Source organism: Lytechinus variegatus, chromosome 13 (assembly GCF_018143015.1).
Source record: "Lytechinus variegatus isolate NC3 chromosome 13, Lvar_3.0, whole genome shotgun sequence".
NCBI lineage: Eukaryota > Metazoa > Echinodermata > Echinoidea > Temnopleuroida > Toxopneustidae > Lytechinus > Lytechinus variegatus.
In genome coordinates, this window is record NC_054752.1 from 19,263,648 (window position 1) to 19,270,726 (window position 7,079).

The 7,079-nt window shown below is 34.9% G+C and overlaps 1 long non-coding RNA gene across 1 annotated transcript; it reads left to right on the forward strand.

Moving 5' to 3' along the window:
* The first annotated feature begins 1,899 nt into the window (after positions 1-1,899).
* LOC121426540 lies at positions 1,900-4,551 on the forward strand. The gene is made up of 3 exons (XR_005971610.1): positions 1,900-2,013; positions 2,779-2,828; positions 3,140-4,551. It is a non-coding gene; the product is annotated as an uncharacterized LOC121426540 (long non-coding RNA).
* Positions 4,552-7,079: the final 2,528 nt, after the last annotated feature.

Here is a 7,079-nt window from a genome sequence, read left to right on the forward strand (position 1 = left end):
AAGAAAGCCACAGCAGAGGGTACGGTACCATCTGAACCTTCACCCAAAAGGATTCACAATGACCATTCATACAATTTGAATGAGGAGTTGATGAGAGAAAAGCTGCAAGACACTCAGAAAAGGCTTGCTGAAACAACAAAGGAACTAAAGTCTGCGAAAAGAAAAATCAAGACGAGAGAGAAGACCATCTCATCTCTCCTTAAAAAAGTGAGAGATCAAAGCATGATCAGTAAATCTCAATTGGACATGCTAAATGAGAATTTTGATGAGAGCACACTTGTTCTCATTGAAAATGAGCTGAAGTCACTGAAACATAGCACTCAACTTCAAGGCATGCGGTATTCTGATGACTTAAAGAAATTTGCTGTCACTGTACATTTTTACAGTGCACAAGCTTATGAATATTTGAGGAAATTCCTTCACCTTCCCCACCCTTCAACAATTCGGAGATGGTGTTCAAGCATTGATTGCAAGCCTGGATTCCTGACAGAGGTGATCCAACACATCAAAGAGAAGGTGGAACAGAATGAATACATGAAAGATTGCGTGCTGATGCTAGATGGCATGGCTCTGAAGAAAGAAGTTGTTTTTGATCCAAAGTCTGGAAGCTATGCAGGTTTTGTGGATTGTGGAAACTTTCAGCCTTCCTCTGGAGACGATCTGGCATCTGAGGCTTTAGTATTCATGGTTGTAGGCCTAACAGGACACTGGAAGTACCCTGTTGCTTACTATGTGACAGACCATCTTGGTGGAGAAGCTCAGTCCGAGATTATAAAGCAACTCATCTGCATACTAACAGATGCTGGTCTGAAAGTGCGAGGAGTAGTGTGCGATGGCTCCTATGCCAACCAGTACACTTCGTCATTACTTGGATGTTCACTGATTCCTGGAAGAATGCAGACATACTTTAAGCATCCCAGCAATCCTGATGAAAATATTCACTTTCTATTTGATGCATGCCATCTTGTGAAGCTTGTGAGGAATAACTTTGCACAGTTAGGTGTACTCTATCAAGGTGGTGACAGGATTTCATGGGAGTATATCACCAAGTTACAGAAGTTGCAGGAAAAGGACAATCTCAACCTAGCAAATAAACTTACGTGTAAACATATCCAGTGGCAACAACACAAAATGAATGTAAAAACAGCAGTCCAAACTCTGAGTTCTTCTGTAGCTGATGCTATTGACTTCTGTAGAGAAGACTTAAAGTTACCAGATTTTGCAGGAAGTCAAGCAACAACTGCGTTCATCCGCAGAATAGATCGTCTATTCGACTACCTTAATTCGAAGTCGACAGCAGGTAAAGGATTTAAGAGTCCAATGACGCTTAACAACTTCGATGAGAGGAGACGATGGATGCTTCAAATGAAGGAGTATATAGCATCTTTGAAGGATCCGTCTGGTGCAAAGATTTGCTTTGGTCGCAGAAAAACTGCCTGGGTTGGTCTCATGATCACTATTAGTTCTGTTCTACATATCTGTGAAGATCTGTTAACTTGTGAGAAACCCTTCAAATATGTGCTCACATTCAAAATGTCTCAGGACCACTTGGAGATGTTCTTCAGTAGAATTAGACGACGCAATGGGTGGAATAACAATCCAAATTGCCTGCAGTTCAAATGGTCCCTTAGAGCCATCCTTTTGAAGAATGATGTTATGCCATCCAAGAAGGGTAATTCTGTCATAGATGAACCACTAAACACTGTCTTCCACCATTCACCATCGTCTTCTTCAATTCATCTTGATGAACATTTGCAAAAATTTGCTGAGTTACTCTCCACACCATCAGAGTACCATGATCATGTCCTTCACTACATGTCTGGATATGTTTCGCGTCATGTCATCAGAAGCTGCAAGTGCACCCAGTGTTCCCTTGCACTCCATTGAAATGCCCCCCAATTCTTTGCATCTGACTGGTATTGGCTCCTTCACTGAGAGGAAAGACAGAGGGGGCTTAGTCAAGCCAAGGACAGATGTATATGAAATCATCAAGTGTACAGATAAAATTCTGAGGTAAACAAATTCACTAACTTGTTGTTTTGTTTTTAAATTTCCTGAATTTTTGCAAAGTTTTAGCTAATACTAATTTTAGTTTGAATGTTTTCTATATTGAAGTTAATTTGTTATAAAATATGACATGCACATGTTCTGTTCACCAGTCAACATTTATGTTATGATTTTTCTTCTTTTGTAAAACAAGATTTCAATTAAAAATTCCCTTTGCTGCATTTGAGCCTTTATTACATGGACATATTGCCATCAATAGTGTTTCCATTTTTTTATTGCTGATGGTGTTGATTGTTACATTCATTATGTGTAGTTTTATTATTATTATTATTATTATCTTTAATTATGATAATAATGATTAATTATTCTTTTAATAATTATTACTATAATTATAATTATTACTATAATTACAATTATTATTATTACAATTACTACTATTATTATTATTATTATTTCTATTGTTCATTTTATTAGTGCCAGAACTATTCAGTTTCTGCAAACATACTTTGCAAATGCTACAAGAATAGCCAGCCATTTAAAAAAAATGGGCAAAATACATGTATGTACAGGAATGCACTTTTGCCTTTTTCTTTCACAAGCTTGTCAATATTTACTTCAAATTTATCACTATACATGTATTTTATGTCTCTGATGTTTATTACTTTTTTACGTATGATAAGTTATAAAAGAAACTCATAATATCAGCTATGAAGAAATTTTATTTCCCTACGTCTTTAACAGTTTTATTGTTCATTTTTCTTGTTCCTACAGTTTGTTTATGCGTTCACATTTTTCTCTCTTTACCAGGAAAAAATTGTCAGGTAAGATGATTTCATTATGTGATCAGTTTTTAAGGACATGTTCAAGTCCTGACTTGTATGTTTGTTTCATTGTTGTTTCATTGTTGTTTCATATCTTCAAATTATGTTTACCACACATAATTGATGTGATCTATAATCTCATTTAACTCCTAAAGATTTTGCAGTTATTTTGCAAAATTAACCATTGTATTGATGTTGAATTCTCAAGTATCGAACAGCATGTAAATGATAAAATATTTCATAGAAATACTTCTGTAACTATTTCTGCAAATGTTTAATTAACAAAACTGTTTTTTTCCTTTGCCTTACAGAAACACATTGTGCGCCAACTCCAACCCAATGAAAGTGTCTAAAGATATCCTACACGGCGTTCAACAAAATGTAATCGAATCAGTAAGGCATAAGGTGTTTAGGGACTTGGAGCAACATTTTTATGATCAATATTTAGAAGATGAAGATGACCATTGTGTGCAGCTCATTAAGCATATCAGTTCGTTGTACATTAAGACTATTACCCATCATCACGGCAGGCTGTTCACTCGTCGTTATGTTAATAACAATCAGCCATCAAGAAGACATAAATTAACTAAGACAATTTTGTTCCTAGGTCAGTAAGTTTGCGGAAACTCACTATAACTTATATTCTAGGCTGGGGCAGCTCCTTGTTTTTTGATGTCAATCGTAATGGTAAGCAATGTGTCTGATGTGACAAGACTACAAACGGAGAGCTGCAAAGCAGCCCAGTTCGTACCATCTGATCTTGCATTTTGATTTTTTAAAATTAATTATTGACAATGGATTGGGGGCGAGGTTTCGTATGAAAAATCAGTGTTGTCCATAATTAAAAACAACCACTATTGCAAGACCAGAGTGTATAGGCTGTGAAATGGTGGACTGCGATCAGATCATCGTTTGTAGTCTTACATGTATACATATCAGATGTATTATGTTTGCGGTTGACACCAAAGGACAATATCTGCAGCCCTATCCTAGATTATAGGCTAACTGTTGGGATTAAAAAAAAACAGAAGAATGTCTGATATGCAAAATCACATAATATCAGGGATATTGTTATATCACTTTAAATATTGAGTTTCCACTGTATACCCTGTACATGATTTTAGGCTTGAATTACATTTATTGTCATTTTCCATACCAGAATTTTTTCAAAAAAATGTAAATTGTTTTGGGGTCCTCCATTTATCCTTCTGTCTATTTGACAGATCAGTTTTAAACTTTGATCATGTATGCATATAGGAATGAGGAGGATCTGATTAAAGTTAAAAGGATTAACTTCAGACTTGGTTTATGTATGTTTATGGGAAACACAACTATATTTTGGAGTCACAAAAACAAAATCAGATATGTGATGTTGTATATGGAAACAGAAAACTAGGCAGTACATTTCCGCTCTGGCAGTGGCGGAAGCATACATGTCATTCAACTTTGCGCAGTCAAAGATTCAACCTGACAATTATAGCTTTTCTAAACATGTTTGTATATCACTCAAACTTGAACTGTAAAAGCCAACCTTGCAATTTATGTTCGATTTGTATAGGCATAGGGCGAGAGTTAGATATATGTACTTGCTTTATTGTTCCAGGATTGAGTCATGAATCCAGTTACAAGGTTAACACTTCAGAACAATTGCCATAGGGGCTTGTTTTGTACATGTAGTCATGTACTACCATTTTGATATACATGTATGTGCATCCCCTAAAAATAATGAATTAAATGAATGAATGGATAAATGATTGAAAATATGAATTAAACGACTATAATTCAAAAGTATTCGCATCGACAATATGGGAGCAAAGTGTATATCACTTGTATGATATTCTTTTGGATGTATACAATGCATTTCCTAAATGGTTAGATTGCCCTTTTGAATATGTATGTACTGTAAATTGGGGGCAAATTGGACAGGAGACATAACCTACAACAGTTTTAAATAACATTTACATATTTTTGCTGAGCTATTGGTTTTTTTCTGAAAATACATTTTTATGATATGAAAGGAGTTGAGTAGAGGCATCATTTTATAACATACAAAAATATTTTCAGATAAACCAACTGAAAAAATGATTTTGAAAATGTGTAGATTTCACCCATGTTAACAATATGCCAACTTTTTTAAAGTAAATAAAGACTTTCTGTCAGAAAGGTCACATCCCTCAAGGGAGAAAAGTTTTTTTCCAACACCGAAAGCCAAGGGACATCTATGCCTTCTTGGACTTTCTGATATGGTCTACTTGCATATTCCGATATGCATGCACATTTCTATATTAATGAAATATAATGTGTATATAAGATAATACATGTATATGATATATATATAATATGTATAATAGTAATATATATAATAGAAATATAATATATATTGTAATAATATATATAATAGAAATATAATATATATAATTGAATATTGAAAATACTGCTGCTTTTTATAGAAGATAACTTTATTACAGAATAATTTTTGTACTGAAATACATGCATTGTTATGAGGTTTTATATAACAACAAAGGCCCCCCCAAAAAAAAAATAAGTAAAATAAAAATAAATAAAAAGGAGGAAGGAGATAGGACAAGCAACATATCCTAGTTATGGAGCTATTATACAAGACCTTCACTCCCATCATAAGGCTCCATTGTTTGTGCTCTGAATATGGGTATTTATCTCTCTTCCTTTATTTTCAGATTATTCTTCCCTCATTCTTTTTTTTCTTGGTCTTCTTGCTCCTTTATTTTTCTGTATAATAACTACATTTGAATCGTCCGCCGCCAGCCTATCAAGTTTGATGATGATGCTGATGATAAATACCATGTATTCTAATGCTGTAGTAGTATTACACAATTCAGTTACTGATTCCTGTGCAACAAATTTTCTTTCCTTTTTTCAAGTAAACAGAAAGGTGTTAATGGAAATTAAATGACATTTAATAATCGATTCTGTTCAATAGAAACTGACATGCATACCCCTTTTATTTTTGATCTCCAATGAATGAAAGAGGTGAACAATTTTGTTTGTGTGTTTGTTTTTTATTGGTGGAGGTGGTGGAATTAGACATTGGATTGGAGGAAGATGAGAATTTAAGAGAGCTATTTATGTGAAGAAAAGAGGAGTGAAAAGGTGAAAATAAAATAAAATGATCTTGACTGAAACAATGAGGTTTTGCTCAAAATTACTCCTTTTATCTATTTTTTCTCCTGTACTCTACAAATAAACTGTATTTGTCAAATTCTGTAACTTGAAAATTTGACAAATACAGTATAATTATGGGTATATTGTTCATGAACATTTTCGGGGGGAGGGGGGACCTTGTTTGAAGTATCATTAGTGGCAGCAACATGATTTTGGCAATATGGGGGGGGGGGCGGGAGCAGAGGCGCATTCATGGCCGTATGCGGAGTTTTTCTGGGGGCCAAGACACATTTTTCAAACAAACTTGAAAGAGAGGGAAGAAATCAAACGAGCTTGTCATTAGGGTGCTTTCTCATTTTCAGGAGTGAAATTGGAGGACTTCTTGCACACTTTTGGTGAATTTTGGGGACTTTCATTTAAACAAAATGTTAGTTAAAAGGAAATAAGAATATCCCCCATGTACGGCCGTGGGCGCATTTGCTATATATTTTTTGTTCAATTAAAAAAAAACGCGGGGAAATGCCCTCTTTGTGATGCTACTGAAAATCAACTGGAACATTTGATTGGTGAGTTGGGTCTCTAGAGCGATTCATGTTGTACTGACATGGAATTATTTGGATGTTTTGTGTAGATATATTTTACAATGCATATAAATCTAGGCTTATACATTGACAGAATAATTGATTTAAAAAATCGTTTTGATATGGGGAATGAGAGAGAGAGAGAGAGAGATACAGTCAGAGAGCATAAAATAAAACGACAGAACAAGAGAAAAAAAGTGGATGGAGATGGGAGAAAATATTTAGAGCGTACGAGACTTCAGTGCTTCAGCTATTCGCAGTAGAAATTATTGCTTTTATTTTCATCCATAAACTGTAAATATTGCTCTTTTTTATTTGCTTTGTTTTTTTTCCACAATTACTGTCATTTCAAACTATATTTTATTGGAGTTTTACTCTTCTAAGTCATAGAGCCTGCTCTAGACCCTCGACGGTCCCAATGCCTTTACACGTTGTAGCTTACGCGACTTCCGGGTTAGTTGCCCTGATCCGCGCGTGCGAGCCCATCTTCAATTAGGGACCTTTCATTTGTACGCGCACTATGGGGAGC